This window comes from Sciurus carolinensis, chromosome 10 (assembly GCF_902686445.1).
Source record: "Sciurus carolinensis chromosome 10, mSciCar1.2, whole genome shotgun sequence".
NCBI lineage: Eukaryota > Metazoa > Chordata > Mammalia > Rodentia > Sciuridae > Sciurus > Sciurus carolinensis.
In genome coordinates, this window is record NC_062222.1 from 60,970,799 (window position 1) to 60,998,180 (window position 27,382).

A 27,382-nucleotide genomic window follows, 5' to 3' on the forward strand; every position below is an offset into this window, starting at 1 on the left:
GGGCTCAATGTCACCCACCCCACCCCCCGCCGCTAGCAGGTTGGACATTCGGCCATAAACTTAGCAATGCACTCCTTGCTGCCTCGGTAAAGGGATGTCCTGGGGAATGTAAGTAGTTAGTCCTCAAGGTTTAAAAAGTGTACCCTTAATAATCCTTCCCACTAATAATTTTGACCCCTTCCTCAATAATATGCCTAGAAAGTTCTAACATTTCATGTGCCCTTGCCAGAATATTTAATCCAAAGGCACAGTTAAGTACCCAAATAATAAGGAATTTTCACTATCACAGGTCTATATTCCATGCCCTCTTGTCCTTTAACATCCTCAAGATCAACTCCCACAAATCTTCCTACAACCCCTGAAAGGATGTACAAGCCCCACAATTATTTTGTGACATATAAGTCTAGTTCTCCTTATAGTGGGGAACATAATTCCTCAGTTAGCTTATGCTGAGGCCCTCTAACAGGCTAGTCAGTCTGGAAGTTGTGAGGAATGGTGCAGAAAATAGTGAGGAGAATAAGCATCATCTTATAAAGCACATTCAGGTAAGGTCACTGCATAGAATCCAAAAAACTGGAAAACCATTTTCCCCTAGTAAAAAGATATAGAGAAATTTCAGAGTTCAGTATTGTCAAGCACATCTGTCCAAATGTCCTGGTCTCATTTATGTGTTCACTACCAAAGCCCTGCCTTTGACATAAATGATCTGTCAAAATTGTACATTCAGCCTAATTTTGTAGTCTTAATTATTATGTTGAGACTGATTTTCTGCAAAGTATTTTCTGTGGGTGCAGCAATGATGTCTCTCTGAAAGCAATTACAGCAGCCCTCTGGCTTTCACAGTGTAACTTATGTTCATTACCAAGTGCCCTGAGTCCATCTTTTTCTTTCTTAAAGTTGCTAATGCTGCCAAACACCAAAATCTGCCAAGCTATTCATGCCCCTCTTTTAATCAGGTGACCAGTCACGTGTCTTGCCTTTAACCCACACACCACACCAAATAATCACATTGAAAGCTATAGTCATAGTGATGTCATCATTAGCTCCCTTAAAACCTGCAGTACTAACAGCTTCAAAGAGGAAAGCAATTCATTTGTATAACCCCACCCTAAGTGTCTGTTTTCTAGGAACATCATTAGTTAGACTTACTTTTGCCTAAATTCCCTAGAAATCAGATTTGAAGCAAGTTATATGCCAATACATTTTTTGGTGACTACCAGTAAGAAAAAGTGAAAGTAAAGGGGAGATGGGACAGGGCAGGAGGGAAAACAACTATAAGGCAGAACATATTAACGACTGGCTCTAACCTTACAAGAAATCATGTTTGGTTGTAAGCCATGAAGAATATCTCCACAGAGTCCAAGTGGAAACAATTATCTCCCAGCTCCTATCTCCCACCACTCACTGGTCAGTTTTTTGCAACACAGCATGACAACTTCCTGATATTTCAGGATTATGCCATCTGATTCCTCTAAGCAGAGGCTGGGAAAGTTTGAGGCTCTGGAGGTCCAGATGGATCAGACCTCAACTGGGACTTACTGTGGCTCCTACCCCAGAGGTCATATGAAAGATGCATCAAAGCTTGTAGAAGGAAGCTAGGATGACCTCTGGCATCAAAGATGAAGTTACAATGAAAATGTCCAGCACTTTACAACCATGACGTCCTGAGCTGCTGCTGGGGCTACTCTACAAAGGAAGTATAATAAGCAACTGAGTTCTGTGAACAAAATCAAATGAAGCTAGGGATAGAGGAAATACTGAGCCAAATATAAATTCTAAGCTAGTATACATTGAAATTTAGACAAAAGAGAAATTTCCTAGGGAAAAAAAAAAAACTTTGAAAACTCAGCTTAAAGAGAAACAGGGGCTGGGGAGATAGCTCAGCTGGTAGAGTGCTTGCCTCGCAAGCACAAGGCCCTGAGTTCAATCCCCAGTACCGCAAAAAAAGAAAAAAAAAAAAAAAGAGAGAGAGAGAGAAACCGAAGTCCTGAAAACCATTCGAACAAATAAACCTAATCAGAAGTTTAAAACTCATCCCACAGGTTCACATACACTTATAAAGTTCTATCAAACTTTCAAAGAAAATAATGTTCTAATATTACAGAAATTCATCCAAAAAATAGAAAAGGAAACTATATTCTCCACCTCATGCCAGTAGGTTAACATTCCTTAATTCCAAAGTCTCTCATGGAATATAGGAAACAAGAAAATTAAAAGCTGATTACACAATAATCCACTTCCACAACAGCAGTATAAGGAGTTCCACTGACCCACTCCCTAGCCAAAGCAACCATAATGGGTAAAATTTTAAAAGATAAACACTTAAAGGTTCTGGAAATTATCATATGAGCATAAAGCAAAGCAAGAAGCATTCACACAGGAAATATGCTAACCTTGGTAAGAACAGAGAGTCTGTGGGTCCTCCAGCCACAATCCACCCACACTGTCCCTAATCCCAGCTTAACCTGAGGGAAACTTCACTCCCTGTGGATATGGCAAAGAAAATATGGATCCTTCTTTCTTCAGCTCTTCTTCCCCAGGATAAACTCTCTTGCCAGGTAGGAGAGTCTACCCACATTTCTCTTATTTTTAGTTCTGAGTTGCAATGGCTAAATTCCTGTTGAGCCTGGCCAAGAGATAACAGAGAGCTCTGCTAAAATCACTATCACCCCAGGGTAACTTGGGCACCTGCCCAAGGCTGCAGCCTCTGAGAAGTGACATCAAAGACTTCACCTTGCTGGAAGAAAATAACTGAAAGAGTCAAGTCATTAAATAAATCAATAAGCAAATAACAAAGATAAGTGCCAGGGACAGGAGGAATTGGACTCCAGATTTGCTACAATATATTCCCTAAAAGGTCTACATCCCAGCAAAAAATTTTGAAACATATAAAGAAACAGGAAAGTGTGACCCTTGCACAAGGAAAATATGCAGCACCAATACCTACCTGTGGGATGGCCAAGATGTGGACTTAACAGTTTACCAAGCAGGCACTACAATTATGCTCACAGAACTAAAGGAAGCCATGCTTAAATGAAAGATGCTCTGATGACAAGTTCTCATCACCTACCCTATTTTAAAATGGAAATTCTGGAAATAAAAACATAGTAAAGCATATAAAAAACAGTATTTTTTTAATTTTTTGAACTGCAAAAGGAAATAAACAAACTAGATGGTGGTCAACAGATTATACAGCCTAAAGAGTGAGTTTTAATAATGAAGAAAAATAAGCAGAGTCTCAGAGAAAGGTAGAACAACATGCACCACACATTCCAAATGAGACTACCACAAAGAGAGGAGAGGAAAAAAAGGAACCAGAAGAAAATTTTTAGAAGAAATAAAAGCTGCAAACTTTCCCAAGTTAGTGAAATACTAATTAAAAACAATAATCCAGGAAGCTCACAGTTCTAGCAGAATACACACAAAGAGATCCACACCCAGACATATCATAGTAAAAATACTAAAAGACAAAAATACTGCATTAACGGTTGAATTCTTTCTCATCAGAAATGATAGAAGTCAGAAGGCACTGAGTTTATAAAACTCCAAAATGCTAAAAGGAAAATTATGGCATAAAATTATGACATTTGCAAGTAAATGGATGGAGTTGGAGAATATCATGCTAAGTGCAATAAGCCAATCCCAAAAAACCAAAGGCTGAATGTTTTCTCTGATAAGATGATGATACATAATGGTGGGCCAGGGGAGTAAGAGAAGAATGGAAGAACTTTGGATTGTGTAGAGGGAAATGAAGGGAGGGGAGAGGACAGGGGAAGGAAATATGGTGGAATGAGACAGATATCATTACCCTATGTACATGTATGATTACACGAATGGTGTGAATCTACATCATGTACAATCATAGAAATGAAAAGCTGTACCCCATTTGGGTACAATGAATCAAAACGCAGTCTGTAAAAATAAAACTAAATAAAATTTTTACAAAAATATCACTCAACACAAATAGTAAGTACTCATGGTTTAATGTTACAGATACCCCCCCAAAACAAAATGTTCGTAGTGTTGATGTAGAAATAAAGAACTATAAGAAGGAGAAAAGAAAAGAGAAAAAAACCTTCCAACCATGAATTCTATAACCATAGAAGTTATCTTTCAAAAGTAAGGATGAAGCCCCAGGCAGGGTGGCACACGGGGTAATCCCAGCAACTTTGGAGGCAGAGGCAAAAGGATCACAAGTTCATGGCCAGGCTCAGTAACTCAGCAAGGCCCTAAGCAATTTAGAAAGACCCTGTCTCAAAATAAAAAATAAAAGTAACTTGGAATGTGGCTCAGTAGTTAAATACTTCTAGGTTCAATTCCTGTACAAAAAAATTAAAATAAAATAAAAAACCAGGTTTTTATTACCTTGGATTAGGCAACAGTTTATTAATATGATATGTGATGGTTAATCTAGGTTGCCAACTTGACTAGATTAAGAAACACAGAAAATTGGTAAAATTGCCAGATGCAATGGAGCACAACTATAATCCCAACTCATGAAGCTGAGACAGGAGGATCACAAGTTCAAGACCAGCCTCAGCAACTTAGCAAGATCCTATCTCAAAATTTTTAAAAAAGGAAAAAGGGCTGGACATGTGACTCACCTGTGGGTTGAATTCCCAGTAACAAAAAAGGAAAAGAAAATTGGAAATTGGTAAAGCACATTTCTAGGGGTGTCTATGAGGGTGTTTCAGAGATAATCAGACTATGGGTCAGTGAACTGAGCAGAGAAGACCTGCCTGGAATGTATCAGCATCTTCCAATACATTGAAGGACCAGAAGGAACAAAAAGCAGAAGGGAGAAAGTCAGGCATGTACATATTTAACCCTTCTTGAGAGGCTGCACTTCTTTGTTGCTGCCATTGCCAGTGAACATCAGACTTCAGATTCTTCAGTCTTTAAATGTGGACTTGTGCCAGAAATTCACCTGGGAACTTCCAGACTTTCAGCCTTGAACTGGGGCTACAACACTGATATATGGCTTCCAGCTTCTTGGATTGAACAGCTACTGGATTCCCCAGCTCTCCAGGTTGCAGACTGCATTGTGGAAATTTTCAGCCTCTGATCACATAAGCCAATCTAATGAAGTCCCTCTTCTAATTATAAATATTGTATTGGTCCTGTTCTTCAGGAGAACCCCAATACATGATACTCATATATCAAAGCAAAGCATCGATAACAGAAAAAAAAACAGATCAGGTGAGCTTTGTTAAAATTCAAAATGATTCTGCTTCCAAGGACATCAAGAAAGTAAAACAATCCAGAGAATGTAAGAACGTATTTAGAAATCATGTATCTGAAATGGAACTTAAACTTAGAATATATAAAGAACACTTAGGATTCCATAATAGAAAAGATAAAATAACCCACTATTTTTGTTCTAAATATTTATAAATGACAGTAGAATGCATTTTGATACATCATACATAATTGGAGTATAATTTCTCATTCTTTTGGTTATAAATGATATATTATTATCCCAGCTGTGTAATCACATATGCACACAGGATCATAATGTCCAATCCATTCTTCTATTGTTCCTGCCCCCTCAACCCCTCCCCTCTCTACACTTCCCTCCACTGAATCCAAAATACCTCTTTTCTTCCCTAGCACCTCTCCTGCTTATTGTGAATTAGCATCCACATATCAGAGAAAACATTCAGTCTTTGGTTTGGGGGATTGTCTTATTTCACTTAGCATGATGTTCTCCAGCTCCATCCATTTACCTGCAAATGCCACAATTCCATTCTTCTTTACGGCTGAGTAATATTCCATTGTGTATATATACCACATTTTATTTATCCATTCATCTGTTGAAGGGCACCTAGGTTGGTTCAATAGTTGAGCTATTGTGAACTGAACTGCTATAAATATTGATGTGGCTGCATCACTGTAGTATGCTGATTTTAAGTTCTCTGGGTATAAACTGAGGAGTGGGATAACTGGGTCAAATGGTGGTCCATTCCAAGTTTTCTGATGAATTTCCGTCCTGCTTTCCAGAGTGGGTGCACCAATTTGCATTCCCACCAGCAATGTATAAGTGTACCTTTTCCCTTACATCCTTACCAACACTTATTATTGCTTATATTCTTGATAACTGCCATTCTGACTGGAGTGAGATGAAATCTGAGTAGTTTTGATTTGCATTTCTCTAATTGCTAGAGATGAATAACCCAGTTTTCAAAATGAGTAAAGGATCTGAATAGACATTTCTCCAAATAAGACATATGAATGTCTAATAAACATGTGAAAAGATGCTTGACATCATTAGCCATCAGGAAAGGCAAGTCAGTATAATAAGAAACTACATGTATTTTCCTATATCTTGGGTATACACCTATAAATTTAATGAAATTATTTATCCGTCGTAATGATCAGATTTGTAAGTAGAAAAATTATTTTTTCTTTTTCATAGCAATGAAGCTTTATTCAGTCATAAAGGAGAGTGAAATTATGTCATTTTCAGGAAAATGGATAGAACTGAACAGCATCATATTAAGCAAAATAAGCCAGACTGAGAAATTTGAGGGGTATATGTTTTCTCTTATAGGGGAAGTAAGGGAGAAAAATAGAAAATAGAAGGGAGAGATAGTTTTCTTTCTTTTTCCTGTTGTTAAAAAAAAAAAAAGAAATAAAATTCCCACTTACTCAAAATCACTTAAACTTTTTGAGTCTTTCACATTGTTCTGTTTTTTGGATTTTTTGGGTTTTTTTTTTTGAGGGTTTTGTGGGATTTTTTTTCTCCCTTGAGACTTATGGAGATTTCATAGCTATATTATTTATTAAAAAATTTACCTAAAAATGAAAAAAAATAGATTCCCTTTTGATAGAAATATAAATTAGAATGACTTCACTGGAAAGCAATTTGTTGTTGCACATGAAAGTTTTCATATAAATATTCCTAAACAAAATAGATAAAAATCTCTTGATAAAGATGTTCATTACAGCATTAATTATAACAGCAAAATTGTATACAAATGTCTTCCAGTCATTAATTAAAATAATATTTTAAGCATATTTAATGACATGAGGAAATATTTCTAGCAAAAAACAAAACACAAAATCAAGGTGGTAATTTCCCAGTTTTGTTAACATATGAAAATAATGCATGAAAAACATCAAAAGACCACCAAATTGGTAAAGAGCAACAGGCTCCAAGTGCTACATTGTCAAGTGGTTTGTTTGTTTGCTTTTTCTTTTCTGACCTCTTCCCCTTTATGAAGTTTCCACCGAATTTGCACTCATTTAATAATCTTGCTGAAGCAAGACAGAGCAGTAAATTAATGCATCCTGGACTTTCGGGTATCACAAGCGTGTTTTCCATCATTCCAGTGATATAATACAAAATTTAAATTCTAACTTTTTTCTCCAGGTTTCATTAAACTATTTTAAGTGAATATGATATCAAAATTCCTTTCCAGAACAAAAAGAAAAAAAGTTGATTAAAGGGCTACATTTTTAAAGAATCTTCTAAGATCATTGTGGCAAATAAAATAAGAGACAGAGAATTAAAGTACTTTGTGCTTATTAGTTAAGAGAGCAAAATAACACCAGAGTTTGCCTGGAGTTAGTTTTTACTTCCTAAAGGAGAAATCAAGATTGGAAGGGAGGAAAGAAGGCACAAAGGTGCCCACTAAGAAAGCTATTTAATACTTCCAAAGACTTTTCTGCCTTTTTTCCATATAGATAGTATATGAATTATTTTAATGATTTTCTATAAAAACTAGCACCTGGGCAGGTGTAGTGGTGCACACCCATAATCCCAGTTACTCAGGAAGCTAAGGCAGGAGGATCACAGATTCCAGGACTGGCTCAGCAACTTAGCAAGGCCCTGTCTCAAAATAAAGAATAAAAAGGATGAGGTGGGGGTTGGGTTGTGGTTCAGTGGTAGAGAGCCTGCCTAGCATGCGTGAGGCCCTGGGTTCGATCCTCAGCACCACATAAAAATAAAATAAAGGTATTGTGTCCACCTACAACTAAAACAAAGTATTAAAAAAAGAACAAGGGACAGAGCTCAGTGGTAAAGCACTCCTGGGTTCAATCTCCAGTACCGCAAACAAAAACACAAACCTGTACCTCAAAATTATTTTAATACACAGGGAATAGGTGAGAGACAAAAACAAAAGTTTCAAAAGGGAAACTTTCAGACTGTCAAAGAAAAGAACTATTAATTTCTAGTTGTAGTAATAATATTTGAAACAGATGTCCATCTACTTTCAAATCCAAACTGGATCGTGGCTTACACAGTTTAATAAAACTTTAATTAAGTCTCCACAACAGTGTAAACTGATCATGTCATGCAACTAAACACTTGCTTAATATTAGCATCTCTTCAAGGCCCAGTAATGCTAAAGTTAACCAGACTTTTCATAATTCATCCAAGGGAGAATGTCATTCAAATTAATAAAAATATACAATTCAGTTTCTTATTTCATTACATAAACTTTTCTTGAGAGCAAGCATTTGAAATAAAGATAGAAGGATCCAAAATTGAATAACTAAGGAAGGAAGTAACTTTCTATGTAAGAAGCTCTTGAACATCTGTGACCTAAAAAGGATTGCATTTGGAAATATTTGGTAAGAATATAATTCCTTCTTAAAATTAATCAATTGTCTTTGTAAATTTTCTCCTTCTATTTTAGTAGGACAATCGTTTGTAGTAACCAGCAGAGTGAGTGTCAAAGTCACATAAAGATATTTAAACCAAAAGAGAAAATATTTATTGAACATTTATTATGTGCTAGGTATTGTTCCAGGTACTTAATTCCCACAGCATCCTTACTGAATAGGTATTATTTATATTTTAAAGGTGGAAGAGCCAGAATACAAACCCCAGCACCAGCTTCCAAAGTACAATGTAATTTCAGTCAAAACAAAAAAATAATTTTTCCTATTTCACATCTGAGACTGCATTTTTAAAACAAAAACTACCAATGATACATTTTTTAATCTTAAGATTCTTCACATATTTTCAAAATTAAAATTTCCAAAATTACAAGGAAATCGAGGTTAGAACCACATGCAAGTCAATCAACACTGACCAAGCATCTTTTGGATTTCGTTTTCCATACTGTGAAAGAAAGAATCAATTAAGTTTTTGGCATTCAATACAGCTAAAACTCTAAGGTTGGACATACTTAAGAATCCAGGAAGCTAGTAGTTACAAATTGATACAGAGAGGGTGGAGACAAAGGGAGGGACTGAGTCAAGTACAATGTGACCAACACAATGTTTTCTAAAAGTGAATTATGAATTGGGCAAGAAGAAAGAATAGAAGCACTATAAAAAACACATGAATAAAATTGAACATTTGGGCATAAATTGTTCATTTTCAATCCAACTTCCAAGAAAACAGTTCACAAAAAAAGGGAGCTGCCTTCTTCTGTTTTCCATTTTCTCATTCTGATTCAAAAGTTTGAGTATCATGAACCCTAATCCATTTGCAATGGACAAACACATTTTTAGTGTTTCCTAAGAATTCCAAGTTTTTCCCCTCTTATATAAAAGCAAAAAATTCATGCAAACTTCCACCTCAATTTAGTGGAGGCTTCCTGTCTTCCATTAAAGTTAATGCTCCAGGATGAATTTTTAGTGAATCCCATGATATGTCTTCTCAATTTCACTTTAGTTAAATTGATGAGTGTAATTTTCCCATTGGCACATACTGACAAACTGTAAGGAAAGGTTGAACATTAGAATGCTGGGATTAAAAATTGGGTATGGATAATCTAGAAAATACCACTGAGATTCCCGCATACATAAAAATAATAAAGTTGACTACAGTATGAAAATATAGTCTCTTCAAAGGAAATTATCCATTGATTTGAAAATAGTAAGATATCAAGATTCATAGACATTTAAAAGACATCAGAACATTTAACCAGGGCCCACAACAATATGAAAAAAAGAAAAGAAAAAAGAATATTATAAAATGAACCAAATGGGCATTAACTTCTGAAAAAGGAAGCCAGTTTAACTACACAACATTTAAACCTAGGTCAATCTTTGTCTTTATATTAAAAAAAGGATTTTAAAAAGAATACTTGGCATGTGGACTCAAAGGAACAAAAGTAACAAAGCACCTGAAGACAAATCATCCCTTAGGAATTAGTGGAAAGAAATCACAGAAACTTAATTTATCATATTGGGGCAAGTTGTGCATATTTTGTCTTTCAAAAATTAGCCATTATCATCCAATTCAATCAACATGAAACTGAATCCAACTTTTGAACAAAATATTTTTAACAACTGCTTTAAAGTTCTTAGAAAATAATTCCAAGAGAGGAGTACAATACTGATTATGGCAAAAATACTTCGCATTAATCAAAATTATTTGCTACCCTCAAGGAGAGAGTTTGTAAGAACATATAAGTGGTAAAGTTATAATTATCTGATTTGTAAGTATCAGTCTCTTATAAAGAAGTATAAAATCTTAGAGTTTGACTAGGTTTGACAGTGACTTAAGTTATCAACACTCACTTTGGTTTCTGAAACTCCAAAAACTGCCAGAATAAAAAAGATATAAAGATCAAACAATTCAAGATGGCATGCTCTAAAGAAACAAAAGCCACACTGCAATACTTAACAAGGTAAGATCTGCCCATTCTGGTTACAGAATCAAGGCATTTCAGAGCCAGCAGAGCTAAGAGGCTGACCTCATTCTCAGTGATCAACCTGAGGTTACAGAACCAATTAGGACCTTTCCTGCCTCCCAGCCGGTTGCTCCTTTCAACATATTACTTGACTCCTCCCATGAAAAACAGAGGTAAAAAGCTAAAACAAGAAACATATTACTCTATCACATCCATTATTGTGATGAGAAATTACAAAAGAAGAATTATTTGACCTGAGAAATGAGAACACAAAGAAGATCTGAATTATATGAGATTATGAAAGTTAAAGTAAAAAATAATCAACTAGTCCTTCCTTATTATATGGTTTCATAATAAAATTATAAAGGGTCATTCTATGATTTAAATGGCAGGTAAAATTAAAACAAATAAAAGGAAATACCCTTGACAAGCATAACGAGCCTCCAGAATACACAAGGTCGCAGAACAGAGGTCTCATCGTTAAATCCAGTAACATGATTTCAAAATAAGCTGGATCATTAGTGAAGCAAATATCTGATTATTTATGTTCGACATAAATATAATTTTCCATAATGGAAAAATTATATTTTGGAATATAAGGAGTCAGTAAGGAAGCTTTCTATTTGTTACAAATTATAAATTAGTATGTTTCTGCAATATTTATACTCCTTTGGAAAATCGACTGTTGATTATTCAATTACCAAAAATATTTTGATTTGACATGTACATGGGTATCTTTAATCTTTTTTCCCCAGTGCTGGGGATAGAACCCAAGTTTTCATGCATGGTAAGTATTCTAACACTAAGCTAAATCCCTCACCCAATATTACATATTTTAAATATTAAAATAAAAGTATTACAAAGCAAAACAGCCATTTTACTTTTAATGCTGAAATCCATTAAACCTTGCTTTCCCCATAGCACCTGACTCCATATAAAAATGCATGCTTAATCCAGTCATTTCAGAAACAAAAAAATTATTTTTTAATTCAGTAACTCTGCCTCAGCTAAACTCCACTGCCACAATAAAATTATCCCACTGCATTTTTTCTCTGCAAAACGTTAACAGTACTGTACTGAAGACAAAGGGGAGGTTTCTTTCTGGAAAAGACATAGGGAGATAATGGGAGATAATAAAATGACTAACAAAAACTCGAAGATGTTGCAGTGATTTCATTTCCACTCCCTCTGGTGAATTCTTTTTTTTTTTTATTGTAAACAAATGGGATACATCTCTGTTTGTACATGAAGTAGAGGCATACCATTTGTGCAATCACACATTTACATAGGGTAATGTTTGATTCATTCTGTTATTTTTTCCCTTCCCCCCATTCTGATAGCCCTACTACCAAAGATGATCCACCATCATTCAAATACCACAGAAAGTTTGTAAAAATTAAGAGATGAAAAACTCTCCCTTAAGGTTTTTTTTTGTTTTTAGTACATATCTTCTGGTCCTGCTGAACAACCTTTGTAACATCAACCTTTGTAACACATGTAGGCATAGGTCCTGATGATTCCTTCAAAGTACTTTACATTTTAAAATGTCATTTCAGATAAACCAATTAATTTTAAATGACTTTTTCTTTGTCTTGCACCCTTGTATTCTTAAAGAATTACCTGAGCCATCTGATTTCCCAAATGCATTAAAATGTCATTATAGTTAACCCATGTTAAATGTCCCTCAGACACCACACAGAACATGTGTTTTAGTTTTAGTAAAGATGTAGTGATGTTCCTCTATTAAAAAAAAAAAAATCGCTGCTAATATTCCCTGTATAGGAACATTACAGAATATTACATAAGTAAAAAGGGGGTAAAAATGGAAGATTGAATCATTTAAAGTTCAAAATAAATTTTTACCAAGATTTTAAGCATTTTCTCTCTTCATCCATCATTCGTCTCAGAATATTAAATCTTTTTTTTTTTCCAGTTATGGAGATTGAATCACCCAGGGGCCCTCTACCACACAACTGCATTCACAGCTGCATTCCGAGCTTTAACTTTTTATATTTTGAGACACGGTCTCCTAAGTTGTGAGGCTTGCCTTGAACTCTCGATCCTTCTGCCTCAACATCTTGAGTAGCTGGGATTACATGCAGGTCTCTTTTCAGATCACACCTCACCAACTCTGTTCTCTAACAGCACCTTCCCCATGCAATTGCTATCTCTTGCAGTCCTTGATGCACAAGTCTCTTCCTTTCCTCTAGCATGTTGCCAAGCTCAGGACCATAGGGCTGAGTGCCAATGAGCTATGCATCATCAGTAACTAACCAATCTGGCTCTAGCAGACCTCTCCAATATCTGCACAGATTTAGGAGCAGAGGTTCCTACATGACTGTTCGGGGTTGCCACCTGCTGAACCTCAATGTGCCTTAAATTCCTTCATCTGTACAATAGGAAGATACACAATTGGGTGTCTTCAACTGGATGGGCTTAGCATACTGCCTGGAATGTAGAAAAAACAAACACTATAGCCTTTTTTTTTTCCTGCTTATATAAAATTGCACTTTGACCATTCATATTAATGCTGAGTTTCACCTCTTTTATCCAGTCTTTCAAGTGTCCCTAATTCAGTACTATAATTACTTTTTAAAAATCAGGCAAAACCGTGAGATCTTCATGTGCTAAAACATAAGATCACTGAAGAATTTAGCAAACATAATCATGGGGGTGGGTTAGCTTTAATTTCTTTTCAGGAGTAATCACCTCTTGACAAATTAAAAACTGTTGAGTCTCAAGGGAGAAACTAGTCAATATAATCCACTCGATTTTTTAAAGAGCCCTTGACAAGGACCTACCACAAAAGTTTAAGAACTGAATCATCATAGGATTAGATGAACCTTTACTGGAGAAAAAAAAGACAGTGAATAAAAAGGCATTACTTTGGCAGGAAAACTATAAATAGGGAAGGTGCTGGAAGTGGTCTTGTTTAACATCTTTATAAATGATGTAGAAGAGGAAATGTAGATTAAATTTTCCAGGTCTGCAAAAGATACTAAGTTTTTCCAGTATGTAAAATGCCAAGTCAGTGGGATAACCTACAAGATTTCCAAAACTTTATGAGTTACTAGGGGGAAAACGTCAAATAAGACTCAAATTGGAAAGCTATAGGGTTACTGTACTTCTCAGGATAATGAGCCTTAGTTATCATAAAAAGGGGCTTAAAAGTCACCTCTGGGATGCTGCATTAATATGTTCCTGCAGCTGAAAGAGCTAACAATGGCACCAACATCACTTAAGAACAGAAAATGTGGTTCTCATCTTATTTAAAACCAGAGTTCAGACTAATTTATATTTCTATCAGTGGTAGAGTGCTTGACTAGCATAGGCAAGGCCCACCATTCAGTCCCAGCACTGCAAGAAAGCAAAAACAACAAAAATGGAGTTCATCTTTATTTGAAATGCCACATGCAGCTCTGGTCTAACCAAGGTTAGTACTTCAAAAATACCTGCTTCTTAATGACAAAAAAAAAAAAAAAAAAAAAAAAAAAAAAAAAATTACAACCCTGTTTTTACCAAAAAGGAGGAGAAGGGAAAAAAAAAAAGAAACAGGAAAATCCAAGCAAATAAAATGACCCATGGACCTCAGGACAACCATATGAAGAAAACAAAAGGTCAGCTTGCTTTCCATGTAAAAGCTAAAGTTTACAATGAAATTTTTTTTTCCTGTTGCATGTGCTGTACAATGACGGACAGTGTCCACAAAGACACACCTGAGGCACTGCTGAACATTCACTTTGGTTGACCAACAAAATATAAAGCCAAGAAATGAAACAAAATAATAAGTACTTGGTTGGGGTTGTAGCTCAGTGGAAGAGCACTTGCCTAGCATGTGTGAGGCAGTGGACTTGATTCTCAGTACCACATACAAATAAATAAAATAAAGGTCCATCAAAAACTAAAAAAAAAAAAAAAAAAAAAAAAAAAAGAAGTACTAATTACTTCCAAGAATGGAGCACACAGTTTCATTAATAGCAGATCACTGTGGCTTAGACTGAGGAAAAGACTTTGAGAGGAGATAATACTAATTTTTTAAAGTGAAATAATGGAACACCAATTCTTCCCTAACATATCCCCTAATACATCACCTAAAGACAGAACAATAGATCGAATCAACCTGACACTTCATAAACGTTCTCAACAACTTCTCATTTTCTTTTCCATATTCAGTCTATTCATGCTTTTATTCATCTGTGAATTTAAACATCTTTCCCTTTACAACAAGACATGATTATCTCTTTGACATGCTTTGATTTACAGAATGGAATCAAATTCATTCATATCACATAAATATTTAATAATTCCATTTGTAAGAAAGACATTGTTCACAAGCTAACAATGTAAAATATTATTGTTGAACTGCATTATTCCTTCCAAGTTTAGGAGATGAAAGCCAAAAAAGGAATTTATAGCTAAACCAAGGCTCATGCTAGTAAGTTTGAAGAAAAATGTTTAAGAATGCAAAATAAGAGCTTTCAAACCCAAAGTGTAAATGCATGAAATTTCAAATAAAATGGGAGCTAGAGAGGTTTTGGTAAAAACCTGTACTATGTAATTATAAATTTTTACAGATCAAAGAGATTATATACAAGAAGAAAATTACATAGATCCAAAAATATCTAGAAAATATTTAATATAATGTATGTTCATTCCATTGTTAGCTTTTTTGGCCATGGAAATACTTTTCTTTAAATGTTTAAAACAGGCATTTCATAAAAACATTGGGAGTGAAATTATAAGTGATTTCATCATGAAATTGGAGTACACCTTGCTGTTATTAGTTTATAACATTAAAATACTTTAAGTTTATGCCTATAAAATGCCAAATCATTATTCCAAATTATGCTACTTTAGTCAGAGCTCCAATCAGAGAGCAGTGCAGCTAGGAATACTCTGGGTTAATAGAAATAAGTATTCACTCTGTTCAATTCAATTCACTGTTCTTCAATTCACTCTGTTCTTCAATTCACTCTGTTCCAGAGAAAAGGTGGTCACAGAAAACAGTGTTTTCAAATCAAGTGCAAAAGTGATACAGAGAGAGAAACAAAGAGAAGATGAGAAGGCAGCTTGGGGGAGTTGGAAGGTGGATAGTAAAAGAGAATGCAAATGAGCATTTATATATCCTAGGTTTTACGTGGAAAACAGAAGTAATTCTGGATTCAGATTGTGGTACAAAAATCGAAGGTTTTTCTTTTTTAAAGAAGGTTAGGTTTTTTCTTTAAACTGTTCAATCTGTAGTATTCAAGAAATGAAGGCTTGTACCAAGCACACAAATTGTATCCCATGCTGTTGATCATAAAAGAAAGTCTTACAGATAAAAATTTGAAAATTGAGTTTTTGAAGCACATTTTAATTTCCTTATGGCTTTGTAAAACAACAGACTGCAATTTAAAAAGAATGTGGAAAATGTAGCGCACCAAATCTTCAATGGGCCTAATGTTTCAAGGTAATACACACATGAAAAATTTTGGATTATCCAAACAACAACACTTGCTTCTATCAGTTAAGATGCCAAAAGTTAAATTCATAAAACATTTTTTGGATGAAATTAATTTATATATTTATCTCATCTTTAACATATTCCACAGAGTGTTAAAATGTTAAAACTCAATTTTGTTGTTAAAGAATTAAAAATTTCTTATAACATTTACATTCAAGGAGGAAGCATACATTATTTCATAAATACGTATAATTATAGGGTAGGAAATGCCTAATTTTCCTACAAAAATCACAAGGGTTGGATGACTGAAGTAAGGAGTGAATCAGGTCCATTGAGAATTACTAAGAAAAACATAATCAAACATAAATGCCACAGAATACAAAGATCATTTTCCTAATTGGTTCCAGAAACAGCTCCTAGGTAAATTTCCCTGAAAAGCTCATTTAATTCAATTAAACAATGTAGCATGGTTTTCCTCTTCATAGAGGGTTAAAATATTTTCATTTGCTACAGATGTTAAAAAAAAAGTACTTAAAGGAGTGACTGATTTAATCTTGAGTGATAGAAGATTCAAAGTTGTTGAATAAGGACTTTCTAATGAAAATGGCTTACTGAGCAGGTATATTTTAACCATTACACATCCATCACTTATGAAAAACACAAAGTAAAAACTCCTATCAATTAGCATGTTTAAAGTCTTTACACTATGCACTGTCATATCAATTCAACATTATTTCCTTCTGAAAGTTATATAAGACATTTAGAGACCATTTTATTACCTATATTAGTATATTGGAATTCTGCCTCTACCATGCAATGGAGGGAATAGATTTACCATTTAAAAATTAAAGTAGATTAAATTAATCTAGGAATAGTTCAGATTTCCATGAATATTTTTTCCTTGTTAATCTCAACATTATATGTGTTCATTCAAGCCACTCAAGATGCCTCCAAAACAGCCTGGTCATGGACTGTTCTGAGTCCATCTGGCTGTTGTTGGCTTGAACACTGGAATGACTCATAAAAATGAAGCAACCTGAGGTCACCTACTCAGGTCTTTTCAACAGAATTGCCAACTGCTTACCAGGTGGTTCCAATTTCCGAGAATACTTTAAATGAGGGAGAAACTTATTGTACATACACCATTTTATTTTCATATTGTCTCTGGCTTCAGAATTTGGTGAGGAAGGAAGGAAGCTCTTTTGAAATGTAGATTACCAATCATATGAAGGCCAGAAATCACTGCATGTTTTGGACTGAGAATATTTTATCAATAAAGTCAAGAGAAAAAGGACACAAAACATTATACTCCCAATTTTGTAAAGAAAAGAAGACCCAAAATGTTAACAGTGGCTATTCCTGTGTGATAAGAGTAAGTGATTTTTTTAGAGTTCCCTATGTTTCCCAAATTTACTCCAATGAATATGTAGTCTTCACAATTAGAAAATAACAATCAGTACCTTTATAGAAAATATCATACACTATAAAACCAGAGCTCATAAGCTGCAGATTAATGTACAATAGCTGGATTATCTTTCTCCAAATGCAGAAGAAAAGTTTCACTTTTACTTTTACCTTTGAAAATAAAAGAGTTAAAAAAAAAAAAAAAAAAAAAAAAAAAGAACTGGGTTCCTTCTCATCATGTAACTGGTGTAAGAGCAAGTCTTGACAGTAAGAAATGGCATCTTCCTTTCAGGAGATAACAGATCAGTGAAAAAGGTCAGCCAATTATTTAAACCATCCTTTCCCCCAAAATGTATTCAGAGAAACATCAGACCAATGATCATGCAGGGGAAAACACAAGTCCCATAGTCAAATACTCCTTTTGAGAACTGTTATAATGCATGTCAGCATAATAAAAGTTTAGAAGAGTCTGTGATAAAAGTATCAGGAATTCTCAGGCATCATTGGCCATTTATTAACTCACTTATCAGACATTTCCTTGGGTTTATTATGAGCCTGTCATTGTTCTCAACTTGTTACAAACACTGGCCACTGTCATCTTCAAACAGCCCTATGAGGGGAACACTATTATTTTCATTCCCATTTTACAGATGGGAAAAAAAGGTTCCGGAACTTGCCCAAGGTCTCAGAGCCAGGAAGAGACAGCTGAGACTCTAACCCAGTCACCTCCAGCGCCCCTCAGTTCACAGCTGGCTATGTGTGGGGTCTCTCCTGGGCTACCCACATCCACAAAACCCCCTTTCTATGGAGCACTCCCAGAAAGTAAAGGCAACCAAGTAAAACACATGTAAATGCAAATGACTTATCTGGATTAGTCAAATGGCTCTTACTACCTCAAACCCCAATTTTTCACTTAATAGGTGATAAGATAACTAGCAATGGTGTTAGGCCTAAAATAATTCCAGAGCGTAAGTGTTAAATATGAAATTTTATTAAATTGTCATTTAATTTTATTAGACATCATAATTCAAAGGAATTTTGATGAAATATAGATATATATGACACAATTTCTATACCTGCATTCAAAAAAAAATCTCCTAATTTCCAGAGGTTATTTGTATGGTAGCATTTTTGGCCATTTTAACTTTCTTCTTCATGCCTTTCAAACTTTTTTTGAAAAACCTTAAAAAAAATGTTTTTAATCTGGCAAGGAAATGAAGATTCTTGTGTTTTTTATAGTTTATACATTAAATATGTTTCAAAATGCATCTGTGGATGTGGTGTTACCAATACATGGTTACATGAAAAATGCAAGTCACAAAACACATATGATCTCTTGTTTAAAAATATATAATGCACAAGAAAATTCTAAAGGGATATATATGTACATATACATGTATCAAACTATTGATTTTAGTTTACACCATTATAAGGGAATAAAGCAATTTATTTTCTTAAGGCTTATTTGCAATTTCTAATTTATTGTATGTGTCACAGGGAAAAGTTTTTAAAATTTATATATTAAGAGCCTGCATGGGGCTGGGGTTGTGGCTCAATGGTAGAGGACTTGCCTAGCATGTATGAGGCACTGGGTTCAATCCTCAGCACCACATATAAATAAATAAATAAAATAAAGGTATTGTGTCCATCTACAACTTTAAAAAATATATATTTTTAAAAAAGGGGCTGCATAAAAGATACAGGTTAATAGATATGCCCACTTTTTAGTTGCTTGCAATCTTGACCAAATGATAATCCCACCTATTTATCTCTTCCACTGCACCCTGTTTAATTTCTTTTTAGCTCTAAACAAAAGTCCAAATGTAAACACTGTTTGTTTATTTCCTGCCCACTCCCCAAAAAAGGGCATCTCAAATAAGGACAAAGATCTGCCTTTTTGTATCCACAATACCTAACATGGTGCCTGGTCTTAAACTGCCTCTATAATAAGCACTGCATAAATGGAAAATCAAAGAGTGAATGAAACAGTACCCACATAGAAGGTATACAGCCTAGCAAGTAGAAAGATTAAACCATCAAACTGACAGTAAAGTACCTACATAATAACAACTTAATTTCAGACCATTGTCCTCTGGATAGAAGCACACAATTTCAAATGCAAAGCTCTCTTCCAACAAAGCTAAGAGAAGCCGACTGCTCTTATCAATCCAAGAAGATTATAAAAAGGAAGGAACTTTATGAAGCTGAATCAACAAAAAATGGGACCGTAACTGTTATAGTTCCTGATAAACTAAGGAGAGTTTATTTATAAACAACAATTTAATAAGTTGTGGGCAGGACTGTAAAAGAACTATAAGGATAGACTAGTAAAAGCAAAGCAGCTATTCCAGGGATGAGTAGAATCTGAAGAAGAAAATTAAATGGAGGCTATCTTGAGAGGGATAGTGACATTCAATACAGGGACAGAGGCAGCACTAGCTGATCTAGCAGAAAAGGAGCCAAAAGAATGAACACCTTCTCTCCTCCCTCCCTCTTCTCTGCCAGGCTTCCCAGTGACCTAAGCCATCTGGGAATCAGGGTGGTTCATCAGGTAATCTTCCTGGGCAGAAAGCATAAGAAAAAAGGGTTCAGAGAAGACCTGGAGAGACAATTGAAGATACCTGACAAGCAACCAATGAGAACAATTAACAGAGTCCCAGCAAAATGGGGTAAGGTAGAAAGGGAGAAGGTAAAGAACCAGAAGGGACTCTTGACTAACAGAAACATCAAAAGAAACAGTGGAGCCAGGTATGATGTTGTACTCCTATCATCCCGCTACTCTGGAGGCTGAGGCAGGAGGGTTCCAAGTTGGAAGCCAGCTTGGGCAACTCAGCAAGGCTCTCAAAATAAAAAAAAAATAATAAAAAAAAAATTTAAAAAGGGTTGAGTATGTGAGTATGTAGTTCAGTGGTAGAGTGCTCCTGAATTAAATCTCCAGTCACTGGGGGGAGGGGGCAGTGGAAGAGAATTACTATATACAAAAAAAGGTGATGGCCCCACGTTCACAACCCCATTAAAATGCTGCACTACATTCAACAATTAGAGAAAGGATTTTAAGATAATCCCCCATTATGTACATGATTATGGCTACATGTGTATTGGACAACCAAATAGTAGCTTATTTCCAGAAAAAGAACTTAAGATAATTTAGCATTTATAGATGGTTGTAAAGTGTATTACCTAGATAAAACTCACTGATTTCTATCACAAGATTAATTTAGACAAAGGCACCATCATTACAGACTTCCTTGGAATCATTTTAGATTTATTAATCATCAAATTAACTAATGACAGATGTTTCTGTACTTGCTTAAGTCCCTATCTATCTAACTGCTATAAAAATGACTAAAACATTACTTTAAGAAAGCCAAGCAAGAAGGGTTTTACAGACACATATTGGATTGTATCTTTTTTCCTTTAGCCAATAAGTAAATACAATCTCCAGAAAAATCATTTCCAAATTTGCTACTTAAAATCTTTTAAAGCTGCAGCCATATACTTGTTGAAAAACGGGAAAAGTAAAATCAACTGAATTAAACATCTAACAGCATCCCACACTGTTTTCTGCATGCCTACTCTAAACTGGCATTCTTCAAGGCTGACATTCAATAGTGGTGATATCCAGACCTAACCATGTGGACTTGACAGTGAAGTCTTCAAGAAGCATCCAAGCTTTTCAATGCTGAAGGTTATACAATAAGGACAATCAAGGAATTCTCCCTTGCTACTTTCCTTTATGCTCAGACACGGACCTTACCTAAAATCCAGTGAAGAGATGCTAGTTTAAGTTAGCCCTCCAGTTCACTTTCTCAAAGAGCCCTGCGCTGCAATGTAGTGCAGAGATCATTCCTCGCCCTAAGAACTTAACCACAGCACTTCTCCAGACATACTGCAGGCTCTCCCAGCAAGAAGCTTACAGCCAAGGAGGTATGTGAAGGAAGATAAGTCTGGGAACTGTAAGAAGATGCTGAGGTCTAACATTTAAAAATAAAAGCAACTACTGAACCTTTGAGTTGCAGTAATGGACATCAGGGTGGGGGGAGGGTTGATTCAACTCAGTGCATCTCCTATTCAATGATAAGAATGCTGTCTGATCAATCTCTCCATGTTCCACCTTGGCCAAACTCTCAGCTGCATCATTTCCACAGCCTCCCACATCAGTTCACTTCAGACACTCTTGCTCACACCACAGACAGTCATACCAAGTCATCCTTCTTCAGTTCTGTTTAAAATCCTCCAAGGTATTCGATAAAATATACTTTGAGTTAAATGCATACTTCACATCCTAGGCCTGGCGCTCTCTCTCACATCACTCCAGCCATTTCCCCTAACTGCTCCAGTCCAACCACCCCAGCCGGTTTCTGCCCAGCTTCTTCTGCCAGGAAGTTCTCCCAGATCTTCAAGGGGCTGGTGCTTTTTCTATTTAGGAACATCCTTAAAGAGGTCTTCCTTCACCACCTTATGTACTTTAAAGCAGCTCAGTCATTTGCAGTCATATATCCTGATTTTCTAAATGGCAATATTGCAAAGAATCTTACTCATATGTTTAGTTGTAGTTCACCATGTTTCCACTCTCTAGAATTTAAGTTCAATGACAACAAGGACCTTGTGTCACTTAAAGATGCAATCTCTCCATAGCATATAATGGTAACCAAAGAGTACTCAAATATTTTAGTAAAAATGAATATAAACAGGATATGAACAGATATCCTAAGAATCACGAAAACAAATTATTGTCTGCTGGAAATTACACATCATCCTTTTTTGCTATATACATATGAACTTAAAAAAATAGAGAATGTTCCTCTTACCACACCTAAATCTTCATGTATTTCTTTCTCCAATCTCTATTCCTAAAAAGCTTAATTTTCTCACAATTTTAACTATTAATTCAATGGAAATGAATTTAAAATCTCCACTTCTAATTCTGGCCACTCTCTTCCTTGAATTCTGGCTTACCTCAATGTATCACAACACTTTAATTTCAATTTCCACCATCACCTCAAATTCAGCATGTGGAAACCTGAAATGAGTTCTCTCTCAGGCAAAATCAATTTCTCCTTCTAGTCTTAATGTTTACCAACCATTCACCAAAAACCCATATTTAAAAGCTAAATATCTTGATTATGAAATTTAAGAACTGGAAAAGCGATTAGAGAATATCAAGTGAATATCAAGCTTTTTTAAAGCTGTTAGGTTTTCTTTAAATAAAAGTTTACAGGGAAGGGGTTGGGGTTGTGGCTCAGTGGTAGGGAGCTTGCCTAGCAAGTGTGAGGCACTGGGTTCGATTCTCAGCACCACATATAAATAAATGAATAAAATAAAGGTATATCAACATCTAAAAATTTTTTTTAAGTTTACAGGGAAAACTGATATGTAATGTTCATAAATTTGAAGATGTTCTCAAGTAAAATTAATGATCTCTGGGAAAAAAAAAAAAAAAAACTTCTAAAACAGCCACTAAACTGGTACAAACTCTACCTGCCCTCAACCCACATACAAAAAGCTGTAGAGGAAACAAGTAAAGTCCAAAGAACTTAAATCTTCTTTCAAGTAGAAATAATTCTTCTGCCCAAGATGACACAGCATCCAGAACAATGTCTAGCACATAAAAGCAACTTCAAAGTCAGTGTTCTGAAAGATAAATATTACCTTCATGCATATGTATCACATGTGATTATCAGTTATCACAAATTGATAAATTTCATCCATGGCTTTTACTGATGGACATGAAAGCTTTAGAGTTTATATTTTAGTTGTTAGCCTCTAATTAGTGACAGATTCACCAACTTAGAGTGAAGGGAAAGACAGCCAATGTGAGTGCAAGGCAAAGAACTGGTACAGTGAAGGAGGCACAAGGACTCGATTCCACAGCAAATGTGGCTTCTGTGTATTTCTGAGCATAGTTCTCAAACTTTTCAGGCCTCTTCCTCTTTGTTTGCAATATTAATGTGTGGCAAGACACTCTCTAAAACTCTTTCATTTCTAAGTCAATAACCTGCTAATATTGCATATTAATATATTTCCCTTGACCTACTTCATGGATGAAGAATCAGCATCACAAGTCAAACCAAAAGAGAACCTGAAAGAGAACCAAGAGCCCTTCAAGAACTTTGTGTCTATCATATGTCCAACACTGTGCTGAGCATCTGAAATTCAGAAAAGTTGAAAAATGAAAAAAATAGGAAAAAAAAAAAAAAAGGAACACTAGCTCACCTCAATGAGATAGTAGTCCCAGGAGCGAGAGCTAGACAAGTAGTTATACAACAGAAGTCAGTACCCAGAAGCATGAAAGATGAGAGGACCTATGAAAACTAGGAAAGGTTTTTCTAGGTTGGAATAGATAACTGACTTTAATTTGGATGACAAAAAATGAGTGGTGCTGAGGAAGAGTTGGGGAGAGGTGCTATACCTACCAAGAGCCAACCACATTTTAAACTGCCTCATATTTTTAAACAAATAATAATAAAATCAGCATTTGCTGTAATAAAATACTTTATCAGGCTGTCTCACACAGTTTTCAAAGTTTATGAGGAAAAAATTAAGTCGATTTCCTTTTAATAAATATTATTTAACGACTGGAACATTTTGAGACACATATATGAACACACCATGAGTAGTAAGCACGTCACTCAGTGTCAGTCTAACAGGGAGTTTCAGACAACCCTGCCTGGACCAAATGCTGGGCAGCACCTGGCAGACAAGGTGGCAAAGTCCCTATAAACAGTGATGATTCACTAACATGACATAAATCAAAGATTTTTAACTCACCAAAAACTAACATTTTGATTTAAAATCACAAATCAGTGCCATTAAAATTCATCAGCAGCCCCTAGCACATGAGTAATGAGATCATATCAACTTATATCATGTGACCAAAAGGAAAAGGTGGTTTTCTAAATGGTAATTCAGATTGGACAAATAACACACTGTATCAAGTTTTGTAGCCCTAGGCCATATTTTGCTAAAAACAAAGATACATTATGCATGACTAAAGAAAACAGTGAAAAATCACAGCAATTAATTTCCCAGCTATGTTTCCCATAAAAAGCCATCACTACTGATTTGCTTACAACACAAACTTTTTTTTGCATCTCACAATGATCTAAGTGTGTAATAACTTGCATATTTCACTAAGATGTAATATCCTTCAAAACATCCTTATAATGAGAGTTTTCCAAAGAAATTATTGATCCCTAAAACGTTTCATTCTTTAAAATCACTGACAAATCCTTTCCTATTTTCTTTACAGTTAGAAATAATTCTTCTTGATCACTAGAGTGTAAAGAGGTATAAAAGTACAAAGAATATTTTCTTAAATACAAATATCCCAGTTGACACAAAGTATTTCCCATAACTTTCCCCAAACAATTAGTAAAATTGTTTTTGGGATACTAAAAAACGTACGTTAAAAAAAAACAAAAACAAAAAACAGATCAGCTGGCATCAGTGTAGCATAGAAAAATATTTCCATTAAGTGCTTTTTCAAATTATTTTCAAATACTCTTTAAATGAACCCTCTCATTACTGGTGGAGCCTTTTGTGATTCCAGAATCCAAGAACCTTTTCTCAGGTGGTTCTGCTTCAATACAGATATGTCTGGAACATTCTCTTTATTTGTTGGAGGCAATTAAACTGCTGGTTTCTTCTGTTTTCTTTCACTGGCACGTTTGTAGTTGCTCACAGTCACTGACCTCACCTTGGTGGAAGGTGACTAAGAAAAGAGCAGTTCCTAATAACTCAAGGAAACTACAGCGTTCCCATTCAGGACAAACACCAAGGACCCAGTCTCCAGCTGGAATAGGACGCCCACCGCACCTCACAACCTCCCGAGGTCTTCGCTACTATCTGAAATCCTATCACTGCAAGGGACAGATGGAAATGGCGCGGACAGACACAGGGACACAGAGAGATGGGCGCAGCCAGGAACAGATGGAGGAAAGGACAGCAGTGAGACAGGGCGCAGAAAGACTCCAAAGAGAGACCAAGAAACTATGGGAGACACTGAAGAAGATAGGAAGAAAGGAGGGACACAGGAGTTGAGATTCAGAAGCAGAGCCGGTCTGGCGAGAGGGGGAGATCGATGGATGGGGAGAGAGGGAAAAGACAGAAAGAAAGAAAGAAGAGCGAGGAAGTGGAGATGGAGCGAGAAACCGGAGACAGGGAAAGAGGCGACAGAAGCAGGGACCGAGCTTCGGGACCGACCCGCGGCGCACTTTCTCCCTCTGCTAGGCTGCGTCTCGGGAGGCAGGTGGCTCCGCACCCAGCTGGGCGCCTGCGGGTGCTGCCTCCGCCCGCCCCGCGTCCCGAGCCCGCCGGGCTCCCTCCCATTTCCCGGATTCCGTGACTGCACCCGCTCTCGCCCCATCCCTCCGCGTGCAGGTCCAGACTCCCCGCCTCGGCGCGTCCCTCCTTCCCCAGTTCCACCAGCACGTGTCCCGCCCGCCGCTGCCCGTTCCCGACTCCTCGCCAGCGCGGGCACGAGGCCTCGGGGTCCCTCCCGGCAGAACGCCTGTTCACAAAGCCCCGGCGGCCACCGCCTGACCCCCCTCCCCGCCGCCGCCCCGTGGCCGCGCTGCCGGCTCGCGTCCCCTGCTTCCCGCGCTCGATCCTGCCCCGGGCAACGGCAGCCGAGCGCCGCACAGGGCGACTGCCGGCCCCGCTCACGCCTATCCGGCCCCCAGCGCGGGGATGCAGCCCCGCCACGCCCTCCTTTCCGCGCGCCTCTTACCCGCCGCTGCGCTCCCGCACTCGGTCCTCCGCGCCGCCGTCCCGCACTGGCCGGCGCGCGGTGCACACCCGCCGACTCTGCGGGCCGCGCCGTCAACTTCTGGCCGCCGCGGCCGCTCCGCCGCCGCCGCGGGACTTTTTTTTTTTTTTTTTTTTTTCCCCTCTAGCTCCTCGGCTGCCTCTGGAATTTTTTTTTTTTTTTTTTTTTTTCACTTGCCCTCTCCAGCTCCCACTAGTGATTGGAGACTGAGAGCCAAGTACTTAGCGGAGGGATTACACTTCTCGATGCACTTGGAGCTGCCCCAGCGCCGCTGCCTGTGTGAGGAGCGGCTGGCGGACTGGCGGGGCCGCGCTGCCTGCTGCCGGTCAACAGTCTGGGGCGAGGGCGGACGCGCAGAGCCTAGTCCGCTTCTCACAGCATCACTTGGACTTCAGTCATGGATACTCACTTGGTCATGTTCATGAAAGGGTGTCCAGAAACCTCTGAGGCTTGAGGAACAAAGATTCTGAAAGTGCACTATTGCCTGAGAACTGTAAGGGGCTCTCAGACAAGGCATAGTGCAGTGAATTTCAACTTTCCAGGGCCAGGGACACTTTGGAGAAGTTACTAAAATGTTGGTTACACACCTCGTAAAACATAGACACACACATCACAATCTGCCTACAGTCGCTGGTGAGGGGTTTTAGAAACCTTGAAGCATAGGACCTCTTAGGGAAATGAAATAATTCCTTTCTACAGGTATTTTGAAACTGTAAACAAAAACTAAACAAGAAAAAATTCTTTTCCATTTGCATTTGATGAATTATACAATTAGTGGTGTTTACTTTGGAAAAGCATATAACATCTCTACTTTGTGGTCTCCTTGCTAAGTCTTGAGTGTTGAAACACTTCAAGGGGTGAATATAAGTAAGGAAGTTCACAGTCTTTCAGAAGGTTTGGAGCAAATAGTTAACCTCTTTAGAACCAGCCATTTTGCCAACTCCATTTCCCAGGGAGATATCGCATGACTTCCAAATAGCTTTTCCTCCTAATGCCTTTCAGCTGCCCATCCTCCACATAACTTATTTCCTCCTTTTGTAAAATTTTCTTCTTCCAAACAGATTGATAAGCTCTTTCTCTCTGGTCACCATCAGGTTTGTGGTTTGAGTAATTTCACACAATTTCACTCTGATAGCTTTCTTCCACTTCTGTTCCTATTTCAGTTGTCTATTC

At 36.9% G+C, this 27,382-nt stretch overlaps 1 protein-coding gene across 2 annotated transcripts in view; it reads right to left on the reverse strand.

Moving 5' to 3' along the window:
• Bmpr1b (bone morphogenetic protein receptor type 1B) overlaps positions 1-26,337 on the reverse strand; it is a 399,910-nt gene extending 373,573 nt beyond the window's left edge. For both annotated transcript variants that reach the window (XM_047566822.1, XM_047566821.1), the window contains exon 1: positions 26,171-26,337. The gene's annotated coding sequence lies outside the window, so the exon portion shown is untranslated. The remainder of the gene's footprint in view (positions 1-26,170) is intronic.
• Between the last annotated feature and the right edge of the window lie 1,045 nt (positions 26,338-27,382).